This window comes from Octopus sinensis, linkage group LG11 (assembly GCF_006345805.1).
Source record: "Octopus sinensis linkage group LG11, ASM634580v1, whole genome shotgun sequence".
Lineage (NCBI taxonomy): Eukaryota > Metazoa > Mollusca > Cephalopoda > Octopoda > Octopodidae > Octopus > Octopus sinensis.
In genome coordinates, this window is record NC_043007.1 from 10,367,196 (window position 1) to 10,389,087 (window position 21,892).

Here is a 21,892-nt window from a genome sequence, read left to right on the forward strand (position 1 = left end):
ATAGTTGTCGTAGACCATGAAGAAGGCAAAAAGGGCCTCCTAGTGGACATATCAATCCCAATTGATGACAATGTATCGCTAAAAGAAACGGAAAATATTTGGTGAATGTCGTACGAATAGCTGCAAAACTCAGCACATTGTTAAATGCCGACCAAATAACATCGGAGTGGTTGACAATGGGTAGGACAATACGGTAGACAATTAAAGGCCGATATACTACTTGCCACTTATGCGGAAATTATTGACTGGAATGCTCGCAGAGTCAATGTACGGACATCTAGAAAGAAATGGAGTCCTGCCACATGAGCAGAAGGGTTGCCAGCGTAAGTGCAGAGGTACGAAGGATCAACTCCTGATAGACAAAACTGTACTTAGAGAGTGCAAGAAGAGGAAAAGTAACTTAGCTATGTCATTGATCGATTATTGTAAGGCTTACGGAATGATCCCGCATTCCTGGATTATGAAATATATGAACTTATTGATATTGCATAGAATGTTGAGCGATTGATTGGAAAAAGTATGGCGAATTGGAGGACGAAACTGACAGCACATGGAAGAAATTTAGGGACAATAGAAATCAGAAGAGGCATCTTCCAAGAGGACTACTTTGATGATATGTGAGGTGAGTAGTTTACAGGGAACGAGTTATTCCCCTTTTTAAAGATCGGAGCGACTGACTGGGAGAGAAGGTTTTGAGGGATAAAATCGGCATCCAGTGATTTCCTCCGGAGATTTGCAAGAGGAGCTGCAAGTTGCTGTCTGCATTCCTTCAGTGACTACACTCCTTCAGTGACTAAATATTTCTGCTACATATGTATGTGTGCAGATTTGTATATTTTGTTTTATGTATTTATTTTCATGCATATAGTTGCATATGCAGACATGCATGTATGTACTTAAATGATAAACATCTGGAAAGTTTTAGATTGTTACGAGGGACGTTCAATAAGTAATGCTCCTGACACACTTGTTTGATCTAGCTGAAATTTTGCATGTGCAATTATTTATATCTCTATAGATTAAGTGGCAAATTACAGCTCTGAACTAATTGTGGTTTCTGATTTACAGGTGTTTGAACTGAGTCAAGTGTGAAATGGAGCCTGTTGAGTGTCGAGCAGTGATCCGGTTTTTGTATTTGAAAGGACGCACACCACGGGAGACTTTTGATGAAATGAAACTAACTTATGGTGATGATGCCCCATCATATGACCTTGTAAAACGCTGGCATCGTGAATTCAAACATGGTCGGAACTCTGTGGAAACAGCTCCCAGATCTGGTCGCCCCCTTCTGCCATTGATGAGGCATCTGTCCGTCAAGTTGAGGCTGCCATTTTGGAAGATTGACGCATAACTATTCGCCAAATAGCCCATGAGGTCAAGATTAGTACCGGGTCAGTGGAAACTATCATTCATTACCATTTGCATATGCAAAAGGTGTCTGCCAGATGGATTCCCAAGTTGCTTACACCTTTCCAGAAGCAAGAACGCGTCGAGTGCTCGAGGATGAATTCGGAGATGTGCCAAGAAGATGAGTCAACATTTTTCAAAAGACTGATTACATAGGATGAAATCTGGGTCCATCACTATGATCCAGAGACCAAAGCCCAGTCAATGCAGTGGAAGCACCGTGACTCACCTCCTCCAAAGAAGGCAAGGGTGCAGCCCTCCGCTGGCAAGGTCATGCTCACAGTCTTCTGGGACCAGGTCTGAGTAGTGATGACAGATTTCCTGGTAAAAGGTACCACAATTACAGGAGCCTATTATGCTTCATTTTTGAGGAAATTAAGAGAAGCTATCAAAATCAAGAGGCGAGGCAAGATCAGCAAAGGCATCCTCCTCCTGCAGGACAACGCTCCGGTCCACAACTCGCGTGTCGCCAGATCAGAAGCACAGGCGTGCGGCTATGAACTTGATTTTGAAAGGAAAGCGTTTCCCAGATGATGCAGCCTTGATTTCTGGAGTCACGTCCTGGTTGGAGACCAAGCTGGAGTCTTTTACAAAAACGGTCTCCAGAGCTGCATCAAACGATGGGAGAAATGCGTAACTCTGGGTGGTTCCTATGTAGAAAAAGACTAATAACTGTGCCAAGTTTCGTTGCTCTACTGCAATGGGAAGTGGGTTAGGGGCATTACTTATTGAACACCCCTCGTACAGTTTCAGTTCTGGTTTTGAGGAGCCTAATTTCTCAAGATTAGTATTTAGGCAGTGTGTTACATCCCAGTGCCCCAATGATTACAGGTATAAACTTCCACTTGTAATCTGGATAGAGTAACTGCAAATTTCTCATTAGTTCAGCGTAGGTGTTCTCTTTTCACTGATCTTTTGCTTTATGTTGACATCCGCTGGGCAGTTGATTTCCACAGTTTCTCTTTTTTTATCCCAATTCATTATATCAGGTCTATTGTGTTTAAATTTTATTCAAGTTTCACTGGGATATTTCACCAGTACTCCTTTTTCTTATGAGTGGCTATGGCTATGAGTTCTTATTCCTTTGTCCTCGCGGTTATCCTTTCGACAGATCTCGTTATACAGTGTCCTAGATACAACGTCATGTCTCATCGGTAGATAACCCTGATGACATTTTCTGACAACATCATAATGTGGGTGATATCTTCGGTATTAACTCAACAAAGTCTGCATCGGTTATCACATTTTACTGCTTTTCCTGCATCTCTATCCTTTTTGTGCATCAGGTAGTTGACTGATAATCCCTGTTCTAGAATTGTAAACGTATCTCCTTCAAAGTGGGAGTTAGTAATCCGGTTGTTGGTCCGGATTATGTATGTATGTATGTATGTATGTTTATATATCCCCTCCCCTCCTTCCTGCAACACATGCAGATAAAGAAAAATACGGCTAAATTCTTTAATATTGCAGCTGTACAAAAGAAGGCGACAACCATCGATTACATCAATATTGGGCAGACAGATGTAACAGCTGTCATAGAAGAAATAAGCTCAAGCTCAGCAACTGGTCCCGATGGCTTCCCAGCTATTCTCCTGAAGTCACGTAAGCAGGATTTGGTGAAACCACTTCAGACACTTTTCCAGAATTTCCTTGCAAGTGGTAAACTTCCTAAAAAGCTAAAAGAAGGCATTATATGTTCTATCCACATATTATATCCACACATTATATGTTCTATCGACCCTTAGTCGAGCAAATCGACCCCAGGACTTATTCTTTGTACGCATAGTACTTATTCTATCGGTCTGTTTTGCCGAACCGCTAAGTTACGGGGACGTAAACACACCAGCATCTGTGGTGTATTACCTCCACTGTGCTGTATTTCTTACCTCTGGTGTAATATGTTATTATATCCTTTATCTCTCGTAGACATTCCTCTACCGCTTCCTCCGCTGCTACTTCAACTTTTTCATTGCCACATTCAACGTTCTATAAATAATTGTCCTTTTTTCAGTTTTTTTCAAGTATTTCTTTATGGGACGTCAACCTTAGGCTGTCCCCTTCCTTCTTCAGCAAACCGTTATATTCTTCTTTAATTCGATTTCTTGGGCCTGCAGTACCTCTACTAACATGTCTTTGTTAGTCACCGCAGCATAACTGCCCGCTGGTTTACTTTCTATGACGGTATCATTCATAACTTCACCCATAAATGGGGAAGAAAAGTAAAAGCCAGTCAACAACACCAATTTCAACAATTCCAGTTAATAACAGTTCAACAATTCAGTAAATTAACAATACAATACAACAAAACTCACATGGAGCGGACACACTTCTAACATAGCTCGGAATCAAATGACGCCGACGTCCTCTCAACAATTAGCCAAGGATGATTCTTAAAATGAGAATATCTGAAATCCACTCGACTGCTCTCACAAAAGAGAATACTAAAAATGAACCCGACCGCTCTCAAAAATTAAATTTAAAAAAAACTGGAAAAATAACCCAGAATCCTTGTCCGATACCTGTCCGGTAGGGGTACCGTGTTTGTAATTCTGTGTGTTTATTGTCTGGGTAATGAAAATATTTACTTGACTTAAGCGCATACATGTCGATAAGTCCTGGGAAGTCACTACGTAAAAGTTTTGAAACACTGGTTATTTTTTAGATAGATGACTCATCTCAAAGCAGCTGTAGAAAATTTTAGTAATAGTAATAAATAGTTTAGCCATATCTAATACAAGTCAAAGTTAACAAATTCGCTATTCAAAATAGTTACAAAGTAGTAGAAACATTAATAATGATAATAAGTTCAAAGCATGAAACCTTTTCGTTACCTCTCCTCTTCAATTTCGGCCTTCCTTTAGTATTCCTGTTGTTTTAGATCGATATATAGAATTAGGTATATATGTAAGTGTACTGTAATGTGTTAATGTGTATGTATAATATATAATATAAGGGAGTTAATATAACATAAGGGAGATAATATAACACAAGGGAGATAATCAGAGAAAGATTTGAAAGATTTCGTCTAAAGTGAAGTAAATATAACAAAACGTAATCCAGAATCCTTGTCCAGTGCCGGATCGATCCCAAAATCTAATCAATTCGTGCCAGTCACAAGGCCAAATATCCCTAAAAGTTTCATCCGAATCTATTTAGCGTTTCTTGAGATATCTTGTCTACGGACAAACAAACAAAGACGACCGAAAACAATACATCCGCCTTCGCTAACACGGAAGTAGTAGTAGTAGTAGTAGTAGTAGTAGTAGTAGTAGTAGTAGTAGTAGTAATAATAAAAATAATTACAACAGAATCAAAATTAAAAGGAGAGTGCCATTGTCATCTAGTGAACGATATTTCAACATCTCGTGTGTCTTTAACAGGTTAAAAAAAAAAAAGTAGATTTTGTCAATCTACTTCATTTTGGTTAATATATAAAGGATTGAGGTAACTTCTCCAGAAGATATAGATCCCATGTACCTTTTATCAGTTGAAAGCAGAAGGCGCACAAATGGGTTGTTTCTCCACAAACAAAACAATGTGGATTTTTGCCCCCAGTTATTATGTGTATTACCGTTCTATTTTGGAGACGGATGTGGACCGAGATTCTTTTTATGTATTGTGGCCTGATCTGGAGAAGTATCTCCAGGTCAACTCCGAACCAGTCCTCTCTGGCAGATTTTGTCACCTCTATCGGAACGGTATCTGATCCTTGCTCGATTATGCATCCCAGAAGATACCACATATTAAGTCCTGGTTGTATCCTGGGAATGCGGACATGTGCTGTTCTTTTTCCCATGTGGGAGTGGTACATAATGATCTTGCTGGTTTTGCAAGGGATCCTTGAGTGCTTCTTAGCGAGGGCTTCTGATTTAAAAAGCACTGAAATGATACCGTATTGTCTGCTCCTCGCTATATACTCGGTGTCATCCCTGATGCATGTTAGCGCAGCTTCAATATCTGTTTGTGTTATTAAAGTTGCTTTTCTTAGATGCATCTGAAAAACACCGTTCTTTTTTCCACTGCTTCAATGGCCTCTGACGGAAACGTTAGGTTGGCCCAGGTTTTCTCGTATTTGATGAGTTTCCAGGCTTCGGCCAACTTTTCATCTTTATTTGTGATGTCTAGGCTGAGTTGTAGTCTTATTTTGGCTGCTGCCGTTGCGAAAGTATTCTTGCTGTTGGTAATATCACTATCACTGTTGCTGTTTTTGTTGCTGTTGTTGCTGCTGTCGCTGCTGTTGTTGTTGCCATCGTTTTGGTTGGTGTTGTTGGTGTTGTTGACACTTTTGCTATCGTTGTTGTCACCATCGCTGCTACTGCTGACGTTGCTACTACTACTACTACTACTACTACTACTACTACTACTACTACTACTACAGCTGCTGCTGCTGGCACTGGTGGTAGCGGTGTAGATGGTAGTGTTTTCGCTTGTGTTGTTGGTGTTTATAATTTTCTTCTTTTTGTTTCTGCGGTGGTAAAGAAGAGGAAAGAAGCAAGGGGAATTCTTTTCATACATTCCACATGCGCTATTGTTGTTGTTGTTGCTACGGCAGTCGCTGACTTGTTCAACTTGACTGTTCTGCCTTATGATTACCCCGCTGTTCTTTTTAGTGGACGGACGGTTTTCGTTCGCCATCTTTGATATTAGCGAGGGTGTGTTGTAATCCAAATAAATCCCAAAATAACTCACAAGGGCTACAAATGGGAAAGAAGTAACCAGTTGCCCAAGGTACCGGTTTGTTTAAATAGTAACAATAAGAAATATACAAGGTAAAGCAATACATAACAAAGCAAAATACAAACCGATCAGGTCGACGACGACGATGATGATGCCCTGATGCAGTACTAGGCAGTGGCTCTCATGGCTTCTGATCTTATCATGTACATTGTTTTGTCTTGGTATAAAAGATGGGCTACAGCAAATATTCTGCTCAATACCACAGATTTGCTTGTCAGTTGTTTGACCTTAACTAGTTGAGCATGTCCCTTAGTGGCTGACGATATGTGCATCTGTGATCACGAGCAGAAGTAGAGGGGGAGCATCATAGCCATGTGTTGAGAGGGATTCTTTGGGGTTTGAATAATTCACCTCTGGAAACATGGGTGTTTCGTTCAACATCTTTAAACAACCCTTATTCAGGGACCTTTTGAGCGGGATGGGCTACTCGACCAGAAGAAAATTCTAACTGGGTTCCACATGCAAGGTCATGCGCTGTTTATCTTGATATGAGATCACCATGTCTCGCACATATGGTTGTGATGCATGTGCCTAGTGCACCCTTATCAGACGGGTAGTCATGATGGGTATACTGCGCTTCGTATATTTGTAACCCAGTATCATTTGATGGCATGCACGGCTCTCCTACTCAATAATAATAATAATAATAATAATAATAATAATAATAATAATAACAACAGCTGATGCAGAACGGGACACCCTAATCCAGTCTGTGCGGATTTTCACCAATGATATTAAGATCGAATTTGAACTCTGAAAATGTGGTACGATGGTGATGAGACGAGGTAGCTTGCCAGGATAGAAGACATATAACTACCAAGTGGTGAAATGATGAAGGCAATTCAACCTCAATCCACCTATGAATACATGGGAATACTTGAGGCAGATGGAATCAAACATCACGACATGAAGGAAAAGACAAAAAGATAATACCTGCAACAATTGAGAAGAATACTGACTTCAAAGCTGAATGCCAGAAACATAATTTCGGCAATAAACTCGCACGGAATCGCAGTATCTAATTATGGTGCTGGAATTCTGAAGTGAGCAGAAGAGGAGCTAAAGGGGATGGGCAGGAAGTCAAACAAGCTCCTTAGGATGCATGGAGTCTATCATTCCCGTGCAGACACTGATCGCCTATAAATGAAGAGAGCAAATGGAGGAAGGGGACTGCTACGTGTGGAAGACTGCGTGTGTATCGAACTCGAGAGATTAATGAGATACTTTGGTCAAAGTAAGGAAACCTTGCTAGTGGCAGTTAGAAACGAGGAAGTATTGAAAACAGAAAAAAAAAGGAAAAACATAGGAAGAAGTACAAAAATGACATGAAGAAGCATTTAGCAATAAGGGACTACGCAATCAATTCTATGTAGTCCCAACATAAGTAGCTGGCAAAACATACGTGGATTGGCTGATGAAAGGAACCTTAAAAAAAGAGACTGAAAGCACTATACCGGCAGGGCAGGACCAAGCTCTGACCACGAACTGGGGGATCAACATTAGGAATGAGCAAGTGTCTCCGCTGTGTGCATCTGCAATAGAGTGGATGAACCCATTGCCTATATCGCGAACGAATGCCCTAGATTTGCCCAAAACCACAACAAGTTGTGGTGACACGACCAGTATGCGAAAGTGCTACATTGGAAACTGTGCGAAAAGAGGGGCTAGAAAGAGGCTAGACGTGGTATGAGCACAGACCGTAGAGACAGGTAGAGTCGGAGACTAACAAAATCCTCTGGGATTTCTCACTTCAAACAGATCAGGTGCTAGAACATAACAGATCGGACTTAGTAGTGGTGGACAAGGTGCACCACATGTACTATATATTTAATATTGCATGCCCCCCTGACCCACAAAGTAGTCAAGAAGCAAGACGAAAAAATAGATAGATACAATCCTCTTAAGTACGATTATAGCCCGGCAATAAAAAATGAAGAAGGTGAAGATAGTGCCAATTATTTTTGGGTCGTTGGGAACAGTATCAGAAGGCATCAATAGGAATATAAAGGAAATTAGAATAGAGTGCCCAATAGAACTGTTACAAAAGATATGCCTCCTTGGCACGGCCAGAATAATCAGGAAAGATAACTGAAAAGAGCGAATGGCATGGTATACCGTAGGCTGCAGGTAGCATGCCCGCTACGTATGCAAGACTCCAGGAGCTCCAACAAAACCTGTGATAAAGAGATGATAATATTGATAATACACTTTTATTTTTTTCCTTTTTCTTTTTGTCTTTCCTCTATTACATGGCTTTGTAAATGAACAATCTGGTGTGGAGTTTCGTCGGCGTCCAACCACTGAGCTGAGCGTTTCAGTTGTCGTAAAGAGTCAACTTTTCATCGCAAGTTACGATCCTGATGAGAAACGGGTCGTTCTTTTTGCGTAAAAGAAGGGAAGACGACACTTCAAAAAGGCGTCTTTTTTGGTTGTCGTTTAATTCGTGCGACTTACATTTCTCAAGTATTTTTGTTTTTCCAGTCCCTTTCAAGTGGTTGGAAATTGTCGTAGACGTTGCGTCTAATTCAGAACAAACTCTCGAACAGTTGAGCGTGGATTGGCTTCAACTAAGGCTCTTAGTTGATCGTTGTCAACGTCCGATGGCCGACCACTACGCTTATCATCTTCAAGGATCTCATCACCGCTACGAAATTTCTTGAAGCACCATTGTGCTGTATGTTCATTAGTGGTTCCTGGGCCAAACGCATCGTTAAAATCACGAGCTGTTTCAGCAGCTTTTGGGCCAAGCTTGAACTGGAATAAGAAAATTGTGCGAATTTGCTTTTTGTCCATGTTGTATTCAACGTTCCGGAAAAAATGGCCTAATTATTCATTAAAAAAAAAGTACTTTGGCATACTAGAGTTAACGAAATCATGGAGAAGGAAATGAAAGATTAGCTGAGGAAAAATATTTCTGAAGACTAAGATTGACGTGGCGCACAGAATTGACTTGATAGAATAAAATCCAGGCAGTTAATATATGGACGTCACTTCGGCATGGAGCTGGAATCAGAAACTGGCAAAGGAAAGTGCTGATGAACATGGATACGAAAACAAGAAAAATGTTGACAGTGCTCGGAGCCTTCCAGTCTAAGGGTGACATTGATAGGTTGTACTTATCCAGAAGAAAGAGTGAGCCAGGTTTGATCAGTTGCCAGGATTATATCGAAACCGAGGAAAACAGTTTAGCGTGGTATGTAAAAATTACCGTGGAACCATTGTTGAAACCTATGAAGAAGTCCGGTGTCATTAAAATTGATAATTGTGCAAAGAAAGAAAAACTTAAAATGAAAAAAGACGCAGCACGAAGGAGAAAAAAAAACGTATGGTCCGTTTGAAAGAGATACGAGCGCTTAGACAGATAGAGAAGACCGGTGGCTATGGATGAGGGAGAGTAACCTGAAGATAGAGACAGAAGCTCTTACGTTTCTAGCATCACAAGAACAGGCGTTAAGGACTAACTAAGTGAAGTGCAGAATCGACAACACTACCAAGAGCGACACTTTCAGAATTTATGGTGAGAGGGGTGAAACGGAATGGCACATCGTCAGCGAATGTCCGAAGTTGGCACAACGCGATTACAAAAGACGACATCACAATGTGGGAAGAATGATCTATTGAGAGCTCTGTGGAAATCATAGCCTACGTGGTATGAGAAAACCCTAGAAGAGGTCACAGAGAATGAAGATTATAAAATCTCGTGGGATGCAATAATCTAGAGCGATCACCTAACCAGACATCGGAAACCGGACATTGTTGTGGTGAATAAAAATGGAAGGACTTGCATGGTAATCAAAATAGCATGTCTCTGTGATAACAAGATCAAAGAGGAAGAAAAAAAATTAACAACTACGACGATTTGATGTGGGAAATACGAAGATTGTAGTCAATGGGGAGAGGAGACGTGATATTAAAAGTAATAGGCGCACTTGGAAGTATCAGCACTCAACTACCAGCATGGCTCAAAAAGATTGGTACAAATGTAAAAGTAGAACACTTAGAAAAATCAGTATTGCTTGGAACTGCAAAAATTCTTCGCAGGGTTCTTGAAGCATAACTAGTAAATAAGTGTCACCTTCGACTGCTGGCTGTGGACATCTGACACTTCCCATCATATCCAGTAAAATAAGCTGAGTTTTCATCAAATAATAATAATAATAATAATAATAATAATAATAATAATAATAATAATAATAATAATAATAATAATCATAATTGCACTATTAGGCACTGCACACATCCTACGCAGAACACTTTCCATACAATAACCATCAGAGCATCACAACAAATCACAGCACATACCCAAGGCACACAGAGCTGCGCTCGGTAGTGAAATGAAAGCACGCTATAAAAATAAAACTACAGAATAATAATAATAATAATGATAATAATAATATAATAATAATAATAATAATAATAATAATGGGATATGGTTAATACGTTCTATATATCACCGATAATATACAGGAGATACTTCCCAGCACCAATGCATCATATATAATACACATTGCCAATTTTTTTCAACACTAGACTAACTTATGACAGGAAAGCTTTATATTACTGAGAACGTATGAAACAATGATTAATTAAAAGTCTGAAAACGAGCATGAATGTTTGGAACAAAATTATGAAAATGCTTTGGACAAGCAAAGTGTAAATGAGTATTTCAGAGGATAATTATTAATTGTGCACACCATGTTTTTTCGTAAAAAAAAAGATAACTGCTTTGAATACACACAATAAACACTAACAAGGTACTTACCCTGAATCGGTTCGTTCTGTGGTTGTGGATCTGCACAATGAACGCAATGCTACTTCGATAACAATGACAATACTATAAAGCTGAACCAACAATATTCATCGTACAGAAATGAGTTAAGACTCTCTCCGACTCTGTATAAGCACACACGTGTATGCATATGAGTGCGCGTATGAGTATGTATGCCTATGTGTGTGTGTGTGTGTATGTGTCTGGGTCTTTGTGTACATACATCTATGCACACGCTCATGCATACATAATTGCTATCCTCCAATAAAATTTCTTTTATTATCAATAACATCCGTGAAATATAAATGTTTACATTCTTATGTAGAGCATCCTGTTTTGCCACTAAGCAGAGCATGCTTGTATGAAAAGACAATAACTTAACCACTTAAAGATAACCATCTAATGGGCTACACTCTGCGAGGTTACTAATTTGCTAGAAATTAAAACTGAACCGGAATCACGCTAAGTAGCGTTTCGTTCAACTTTACGCTTTTAGCCCAAATTCCGCCGAGTTCGACTTTGTACTTCACCCATTCCGGGTAGATAGAATATGTACCAGTTGAGCACTAAGGTCGATGTAATCGTCTTACCCTCTCTCCTGAACTTGCTGGCCTTTTGCCAACATTTGAAATGAATGTTAAACATTGAATTCTATATTGAACAAAGTAGACTGCGATGTACAAACATAGGAATGGTTACGGTTGGAAACTCTTATTCACGTGTCTATTCAATCACATTCGCGTTGGTTCACAACAATACAACAAAAAGATCAAAGAGGAAGAAGAAAAACTGAACAACTACGACAATTTGAAGTGGGGAATTCGAAGATTGTGCTCAATGAGAAGAGGAGATGTGATATCAATACTAATACAACGCGATATGGACCACAGCAGAAGTCGATGGGCTTGCAGCTCGACTCCTGGAGAGGCAGACACATGTAGTTCGACAGCGTCGTAGAGTGCAGGATAGAAGGACTGGTTAGATCACACGCGCTATGGTTTGGGCCGGTCTTCTGGGTGGACAAGAACTGTGGGGAGGTAATGAGCAGGGTGGCCAGTCTCACTCAGAAATTAGCAACGAGGAAGTTCTCCATGAAAGGTTGGACACAGGTGCCGAACGCATAAATCGCTTCCATCATTTACTATTGTCTGAGGGGTGTTCCATGGCCTACTTCGTGACTGCTCAATCTGGAGTGCTTGCTCTTCTGTTTTCTGTGGAAGGGACCTGTTTCGCTCGACCGACGATCCGTCTGCTATCAGCAGCCGCTGAGTGGAGTACTAGGCATGCTGTGGCTAATGATGCGCAGATATGCACTGAGACCGCGACATCACCAACAATGTCCTTAACGGTGACCAGGTGATCTTGCCGTTTGCTGAATGGAGTGCAGATGGAGAAGGGGGTACTTAGCACCTGGTGTGTCGGCAAGCTTTGAAGAATTTGTTTAACAAGATCGTTGCGAACAAAAACATGAGTCTGTGAAGTAATATCAGGAGGCACACAAGACTTGATAAACTGTGCTCTAGTAACCAAAGGAGGTAATTCTTTCATGTAATTCTTTCGTTATCGATGTATGTAATCAGCCGGATCGAAAATTTGTTCAGGAGTCTCAGGTACGGTTATCTGCCCAGGTAAGCAAAGTGGAGATCCGTAGAGAAGTAATGCTTCCAACCATCTGTCTGAATGAGGGTGAGCACATGAAGCAGATTGTAGCTGACGATGAAATCTTTCTATCATTCCATTAGCCATGAGATGATGAAAAGTGGTAGGAATTCGATGTGAATCCTCATTCAGACAGATGGTTGGAAATATTACCGATTGTTCTCTTAGGTCTTTGTGCTGTTGTTAAGGAAGAGCGTGGCTTTTCTTCGGCAGAACTTCTCTACGTATCCCCACATTGCTTACCTTGCAAATGATCGCACCTGCAACCCCTGAACAAATTTCCGATCAAGTCGAGGTCACCAATTTTTAGCAAGACTGCATTTTTTAGTAATAAAGGTATGTAATGTTGTCGTAAGAATTGCGGGTTAAGTCCTGATATATTATGTCCTCTCTTAAATACGCGAGCTGGCAGAAACGTTAACACGCCGGGCGAAATGCTTAGCGTTATTTCGTCTGACGTTACGTTCTGAGTTCAAATTCCGCCGAGGTTGACTTTGCCTTTCATCCTTTCGGGGTCGATTAAATAAGTACCAGTTACGCACTGGGGTCGATATAATCGACTTAATCCGTTTGTCTGTCCTTGTTTGTCCCCTTTATGTTTAGCCCCTTGTGGGTAGTAAAGAAATAGGTATTTCGTCTGCCGTTACGTTCTGAGTTCAAATTCCGCTGAGGTCGACTTTGCCTTTCATCCTTTCGGGGTCGATTAAATAAGTACCAGTTACGCACTGGGGTCGATATAATCGACTTGATCCGTTTGTCTGTCCTTGTTTGTCCCCTCTGTGTGTAGCCCCTTGTGGGAAGTAAAAAAGCGATAGTAACGTTCTTTATTTAAAAGGCGGCAAGCCGGCAGAAACGTTAGCACGCCGGGCGAAATGCTTTGTGGTATTTCGTCCGCCGCTGCGTGCTGAGTTCAAATTGCACCGATAACGACTTTACTTTTCATCCTTTCGGGGTCGATTAATTAAGTACCGGTGAAACACTGGGGTCGATGTAATTGACTATCCCCCTCCCCCAAATTTCAGGTCTTGTGCCTATAGTAGAAAGGATTATGTCCTCTCTTAATTGACATTCGAATAGATATTAAATAACAACTTGAAAGGCGAGTTACAGTTGACTGCAAAGAAACATTTATTACTATTGCTAAAATTTGATACAGTAAACTGGTAGGACATTATATTTCTCAAAACATAATATAGATTTAAATGCTCATAAAAATGAAGATATAAAGGTTAGAGAAAAACCTGAAATACAACATCACAAAAATTCTGGTTACTTCTATTCAAATGTTGGTAAGACTCGAAGCATAACATCGACACTTCTGGTTTGAAATCTGTTCAAGCTGAAAACTGCAAAATGAAATTAAAACTGTTTTCATATCAAAGTCCCAGGTCGTACTTAGCAAAATTCTCCTCTCTAGAGACTTAGCCAGTCAAAGCTTCCCATTTTATAGCTGATGAACAGGCACTAGGCTAGTCCACCACGTTAAAGGTGTGGGTAGTCCAAGTAAAACTAAATGGATCTTCATTATTTACATTATTTACATTTGACGGATATTATCATCACGTGGTGAACCAAAATGGGTAGTTAAAAGTAAAACAAAAATGTGGGCAGCTAAAGTTCAAGAGCGTCCATGCTGCCGCTACACATACATTCTTACATACATACTTACAAATGCTTACCAGCATTTCGTACGCCGCTACGTTCTCAGTTCAAGTTCCGCTTAATTCCAAAGAACAAGTACCAATTGCGCAATGGTGTCGATGTTAAGGAATAATCTCTTCCCTCGAAAATGCTGTCCCTGTGCCAAAATTTTAAACCTGTATTAAAGCTGGCTGAATCGTTAGCCCATCGGACAAAATGCTTAGCAGCATTTCATCCGTCTTCAGGTTCTGAGTTCAAATCCTACCATTGCCGACTTTGCCTTCCATAAGGAGGAATTCAATCAACAAAGCTTATGCCCTTTTGCATACGAAGCAAAATGCTAGCGGCAATTTTATCCCTACGCTCACCTTTGCCGTTCATCCTTTCAGAGTTGATGTGAAGCAGTGCAGTCAATGTAATCATCTAAGCCACTCTCCCAAAATTTCAGGCCATGTACCTGAAATTATTATTATTATTATTATTATTATATTATTATTATTATTATTATTATTATTATTATTATTATTATTCAGTAGTTTTATTTTTATAGCGTGCTTTCACTTCACTACCGAGCGCAGCTCTGTGTGCCTTGGGTATGTGCTGTGGTTTGTTGTGATGCTCTTATGGTTACTGCATTGAAAGTGTTTTGCGTAGGATGTGTGCAGTTCCCAGTAGTGCAAGTTTCTGTATGTTATATGTGTTTGTAAGTCCTGGTGTTTTTGTTATGTATTTGTCTGAATATTTTTTTATCATGCCTAATGCACCTACTATGATAGGAATTGTTTCTGTTTTCAGATTCCACATTCTAGTTACCTCTATTTCCAGGTCTTTGTATTTTGAGAGTTTCTCCATTTCTTTTAGAGAAACGTTGTCATCTGTCGGTATTGATACATCAATTAGAAAGCATTTTTTTACTTCATGATCTCTGACAACTATATCTGGTCTGTTGGCCTTAATTTCTCTATCTGTGTGTATCGGCATATCCCAGAGTATGGTTGCTGTCTCGTTTTCTGTGACATTTTCTGGTGTGTGCCTATACCATCTTTTTTCTGTTGTTATTCCATAATGTTGGCATAGCTTCCAATGTATGTAGGTTCCAACTCTGTCATGTCTGTGAATATATTCCTTCTTAGCCAGGACTGGGCAGCTAGAGATAATATGATTTATTGTTTCTTGTCCATCTCCACATATTCTGCAGTTACTTGTAATATTTCTTTTCATTACATGTTTTTGGTAATTTCTGGTGGGGAGGCTTTGGTCTTGTGCTGCAATTAAAAATCGCTCTATCTCTGCTTTGAGTCCTGAGCTTCTCAACCATTGCTGGGATTTTTCTTTGTCTATTTCTTTTGCGTTTAGTTTAGTCCAGTATTTACCATGAAGGGGCTTTTCTTGCCATCGTTTTATCATGGTTCGTTGCTGTTCTATTTTTAGTTTGGATTTCATTTGTTTTATAGCTTTTGTTGTTTCCTCATCTTCTTCTTCTTCTTCATGTTTATTAGGTGGTATGATTTCTTGTTTGTATTTGTCAGCTTCCTTAAATACTGAGAACAGTTTTTTGTTTTCTCGTGTTTTGCCGCTATCTGGATCAGTTTTCCTTCCTTCTGAAGTAGATATTTTTGCAGTCCTATGGTGGTTTATTTTATAGTAGTTTTCTAGCTGTATAAGGCCTCTACCACCTTCTATACGTTGTATATATAGTCTTTCTATGTCAGATTTTGGGTGATGCATCCTAGATCTTGTCATTATTTTTCTTGTTTTCCTATCTATTTTGGTCAGTTCATTTCGTGTCCAGTTAAGGATATTGTAGCTGTAACTTATAACTGGGACAGCTAAAGTGTTGATACCTATTATCTTGTTTTTAGCATTGAGCTCTGTTTTTAGTATTGATCTAACTCGTCTATAATATTCTTTTTTTATTTTCTCTTTCATTTGTGTGTGTTGTGTCTTATCTAGTTCATGGATTACTAAGTATTTGTAAGTTTGGCTTTGGTCTAATTCTTTTATTTAATTGGTTTTATCTAGTGTGATGTTGTTACTCTTAACTAGTTTTCCTCTTTTCATGGTTACTTTGGCGCATTTTTCTAATCCAAATTTCATATCTATTTCTTTGGTAAATCCATGAACTGTCTTTAATAGTGTTTCCAGCTGTTTGTCATTTGCAGCGTATAGTTTTAGGTCATCCATATATAAAAGGTGGCTGATCGTTTTGCCGTAACATTTATATCCGCATCCAGTTCTATTTAGCATATCAGATAGAGGTGACAGTGCCAAGCAGAAAAGGAGTGGAGAGAGCGTGTCTCCCTGGAATATTCCTCTTCTAATGGGGATATCTTTGGTTTTCATGAGTCCCTCTTTTGTTTGGAGGTGTAGGACTGTTTGCCATTTATTCATAGAGTGCTCTATGAATTTTATGATTGTTGGTGCTACTTTGTTAATGGCTAGTGTTTCGAGGATCCATGTGTGGGGGATGCTATCAAACACCTTTTTGTAGTCAATCCAGGCCATACTGAGGCCTTTCCTCTTTCTGTGGCTGTCTTCAGTTATGGCTTTGTTAATCATTAGTTGATCTTTACAGCCATATGAGCCTTTGCGGCATCCTTTCTGCTCTTCTGGGAACAGTTTGTTTTCGTCCAGGTGCTTGTTCAGCCTTTGCGATATCACTGCAGTAAATGCCTTGAACATAGTAGGGAGGCAGGTTATTGGTCTGTAGTTTTCTGGTTTTGCTGTTTCATTTGATTTGGGAATTAAGATGGTTTTCCCCTTCGTGAGCCATTCAGGCATTGTCTCTGGCTCTGCTAGTATGTTGTTAAAGTTTTCAGCCAGCTTTTTGTGCATTCCTGTTAGATATTTCAACCAGAAGTTGGGGATCTTGTCATGCCCAGGTGCCTTCCAGTTGCTTAGTCTTTGCAGTGCCTGGGTGACCTCTTCAGTTGTTATGGGGGTCCAAAGTTGTTCAGATGCCGAGTTTGTTATTTTGATACTCCTTTTTTTGGTTGTTCGTTCGCCGACCATATTTCTCTCCAGAATTCTTCCAATTCTTCTGCCGTTGGTGCTGCAGCGACTTCTATTTTATTTTTTCCCACTTCTTGATAGAACTGTTTGGGGTTGGAGTTGAACTTTTTGTTTTGTTCAAAGAAGCGTTGGCGTTTCTCGTACCGGCGGATCCTTTGTGCTTTGTTAAGGATATCTTGCTTCAGCTTTTCTTTTATCTCAGGTTATTATTATTATTATCATTATTATTATTATTATCATTATTATTATTATTATTATTATTATTATTATTATTATTATTATTATTATTATTGTTATTGTTATTGTTATTGTTGTTGTTGTTGTTGTTGTTGTTGTTGTTCTTCTTCTTCTTCTTCTTCTTCTTCTTCTTCTTCTTCTTCTTATTATTATTATTAAGGCGGTGAGCTGGCAGTATCGTTAGCGCACTGGCCGAAATGCTTAATGGTATTTCGCCCGTTGATACGATAAGTTTAAATTCTTTTCGGGGTTGATAAAATAAGTACCAGTTAAACACTGGGTTCGATATAATCGACTCATTCCTCCCCCAAAATTGCTACCCTTGTGACAAAATTAGAAACTATTCTTCTTCTTCTTCTTCTTCTTCTTCTTCTTCTTCTTATTATTATTATTATTATTATTATTATTATTATTCAGTAGTTTTATTTTTATATCGTGCTTTCACTTCACTACTGAGCGCAGCTCTGTGTGCCTTGGGTATGTGCTGTGGTTTGTTGTGATGCTCTTATGGTTACTGCATTGAAAGTGTTTTGCGTAGGATGTGTGCAGTGCCCAGTAGTGCAATTTTCTGTATGTTGTATATATTTGTAAGTCCTGGTGTTTTTGTTATGTATTTGTCTGAATATTTTTTATCATACTTAATGTACCTACTATGATAGGAATTGTTTCTGTTTTTAGATTCCACATTCGAGTTACCTCTATTTGTAGGTCTTTGTATTTTGAAAGTTTCTCCATTTCTTTTAGAGAAACGTTGTCGTCTGTTGGTATTGATACATCAATTAGAAAGCATTTTTTCTTCATGATCTCTGACAACTATATCTGGCCTATTGACCTTAATTTCCCTCTCTGTATGTATTGGCATATCCCAGAGTATGGTTGCTTTTTCGTTTTCTGTGACCTTTCCTGTGACCTTATTATTATTATATTATTATTATTATTATTATTATTATTATTATTATTATTATTATTATTATTATTATTATCATTCCTTTGTAGCAGAGCTAAAAATGCACCGGATTCTTTAGTCATCTATCAAGTCACAACAAGGATCTCAGAAATAATACTTTCCTTAAGACGTGCGCTGTGTTCAATAAGGCTGCTTTTTGCTAGACATCAATCTTGCATCGGATTTTCAGTTGCCTTAAGAAGTTTTGAAGTTTCAATGGGATTGAGTCCAGCGCTCCGATCACCATTGGTATCACTTTTACATTACAATCTCGCATTACATGCAGTCTTGCCATTTCCACTTTCAATTCGGAGTACTTGGTGATTTTTTTCAACCTCTTTACTCTCAACATTCATGTCATTTGGTATGGCTACATCAATGAGCTGACAGTATTTGTCTCCCTTGTTCAATATGACAATATCCGCCCGACGGCGTTCGATTACACGATCCGTCTGAAAATCATAGTCCCAGAGTATCGTTTCTTTTCCATCCTCCTGTATATCTTTACTTGGTACATACTCATACCAGATCTCTGTTACTTCATATTCATATTTAAAGCATAAGAGCCAATGAAGATACACACATACTCTCACATCCACTTACCAAGTGGGTCACATTTTCCATACTCTTTCTACAGAGTCTGTATTTCTGGGTGTCAGAGATTTTATGGACGTTATACTTTATTGCATTGGTAGTGAGAGCCTGGCCTTGTGTAGCAATGACCAGGCTTTCGGTGGTACACTTCAAATCACCTCGCTCAAGCCATGCCCACGATGCTGTATTATCCTTAAAGTCTTGCGTATTCCTTCCAAACTGTCCATGCATTCTCATTTCAGGAAGGTTTTCTTTTCTCTTCTCCTCAGCTTTTAGGTTAAACTCTTCGTTGCCCATCGTTTCATCTGCATTTACACCCATATCTTTTGCGGCATATTGCAGAAGGTCTTCATCACTATTTATCAAATATCGGCACTCGTTCTCCTTTCACTCCGTATACAATGGTCTATACTAATTAGTCCTCTGCCACCATTCTTTCTTTTCATATACAGTCTGTTTACTTTGGCTCCATGCAACGTCATCAACTTTCTTGTCCTTCTATCCAGTGTTGATGTTTACTCCTTAGTCCATTTCAGGATGGACGCACTATATCTGACCGCCGCAACTGCCCAGATATTAATTACGGTAATCAAATTTTTGGAATTCAAGTTGGATTTCAACACTATCTTCACCCTTTTTTGATACGCCTCGCTGACCTTAACTCTAATTTTTCTGTGTAGAATGTCATGCAGCTCTAAAGTCCCTAAATATCTATGCCTACTACCGTTGGGTTCACCCATGGTCCCTCCTAATGGTAACCGCAATCCTCTGCAGTCTGTTTTCTTACCTCTTTTCATATTAAGTACTGAGCATTTAGTAATCCCTAATTTTATACCGATGTCTCTACCACACTTCTGGACTATTTTTAGTTAAGGAATCTATCTGATTTTCAGATTTCCCTAACAATTTCAGGTCACCCATAAACAGAAGATGGTTCAATAATAGGCCTTTCTTCCCACATCGGTAACCCATCTTGACTTTCCCAAGTGTCATTGTTTTGGGTATTAGTGCATTTACAAATAGTAACGGAGAAAACGAATCACCTTGGAAGATTCCCCTTTTAATATTAACTTCCCCAAGGAATACATTACTTGAGTACAATTTGGTTTTCCACTCTTTCATGTTCTGATCAGAAAATTTGTAATGTCAGCAACACCAAATTAATCAAAAGGTTTTTGATAGGGCCTACCATTAATATTTGGAGGTAGTCCTGTTTTCAAAGGATGGATCGCTGCAATGTACAGCGACAGCTGTTTGGTGGTCAAATTAATGATCACCAATCGGAATTGTTTAGCATTGTATGTTCGGTCTGTCAAGGATCCACACTCTCACCCCTTCTGTACGCACTGTCTCTTGAGCCATTACTACGTAAGTCGAATGTTTCGATAGACATCCCGCATGAACTAAGATGTTGAAGTTTTGTGTCGACTTATGCAGACGACGTTAACGTAATGATATCTCGGACATCGATTGATTGGCACTAAACTAAGAGAGTACGAAGCGGTGACAGGATGAAAGATTAAGCAGAAGTCAATGGGCTTGCAGCTCGACTCCTGGAGAGGCAAATCCATGTAGTTCGACAGCGTCGTAGAGTGCAGGATAGAAGGACTGGTTAGATCACACGAGCTATGGTTTGGGCCGGTCTTCTGGGTGGACAAGAACTGTGGGGAGGTGATGAGCAGGGTGGCCAGTCTCACTCAGAAATTAGCAACGAGGAAGTTGTCCATGAAAGGTTGGACACAGGTGCCGAACGCATAAATCGCTTCCATCATTTACTATTGTCTGAGGGGTGTTCCATGGCCTACTTCGTGGCTGCTCAATCTGGAGTGCTTGCTCTTCTGTTTTCTGTGGAAGGGACGTGTTTCGCTCGTCAGACGGTCCATCTGCTATCAGCAGCTGTTGAGTGGAGTACTGGGCATGCTGTGGCTAATGATGCGCAGATATGCACTGAGGCCGTGACATCACCAACGTTTCCTTAACGGTGCCCAGGCGCTCTCGCCGTTTGCTGAATGAAATGCAGATGGAGAGGGGGTACTTATTACCTGGTGTGTCGGTAAGCTTTCACAGTCCTCTGCCAGTTGGGCAATGCAGTCGGTATTGGAGTACTGTAGAGTTTAAAGGCGAGTAAATGGTACGACGTCCTCGAGGTAACTTTTGGTGTCGGGAGAGCTCAATTAGCTGGTCTTTTCCAGAGGATTTTCGGGCCTGGGCTATGGGTAATTTCCAGAAATCCCTGGCTTGACAGTGCTACCGCGAACTTTGCCGCTTCGAGGGAAACTCTACAGGCACAGAAGTGCTGTCGGGAGAACTTGTCCAAGATAAGCGCAAATTGACGAAACTTCTGCATGCACTCGACCAGAGTCCGGGAATTGTTGACTTGTGGTGTTTTGACTAATAGCTGTTACCGTGTGTAGGACGGATCCGGTTATCGACTGAGTCCATCGTGGAGATCGCTTCACCGCCTTCTTTTAACCGGCAACAGAAGGCAGTTTCCTCTTCCGCCAAGTGTTACTCGACTTTTTCAAGTTCCACTTGAAAGAAAAGTAAAGGTGGTGTGGTAAAGTACTGCCCATAGTATTTTTATTGAGGGTAAATATAGCGAAGATGGCTCGTATGAATGGGCCGACTCTGAACATACACTTATAAACCGGAGGAATGGAGAAGGTGAGAAGCACCAGCTGAGGTGTGTGTGTGTGTATGCGTGTGTGTGTGTGTGTGTGTGTGTGTGTGTGTGTGTGTGTGTGTGTGTGTGTGTGTGTGCATGTGTGTGTGTGTGTGTATGAGTGTGTACATGTATATATGTCACCTCTTCCCAATTCTTATCTACCTGGAGGTCGGGACTGAACCAGACCCCGAGCATTTTAACTGCTCCATCTGTCCAACGACGCCAT

General features: G+C 40.0%; 1 protein-coding gene across 2 annotated transcripts in view; it reads right to left on the reverse strand.

The window, feature by feature from the left end:
• LOC115217243 (cholecystokinin receptor type A-like) overlaps positions 1 to 21,892 on the reverse strand; it is a 29,811-nt gene that overhangs the window by 3,022 nt on the left and 4,897 nt on the right. The window contains exon 1 of one of the 2 annotated variants that reach the window (XM_029786884.2): positions 10,907 to 11,046. The exons of the other annotated variant lie outside the window; for it this stretch is intronic. The gene's annotated coding sequence lies outside the window, so the exon portion shown is untranslated. Of the gene's footprint in view, positions 1 to 10,906; positions 11,047 to 21,892 lie in introns of those variants that run through there. 2 annotated transcript variants of the gene reach the window in all.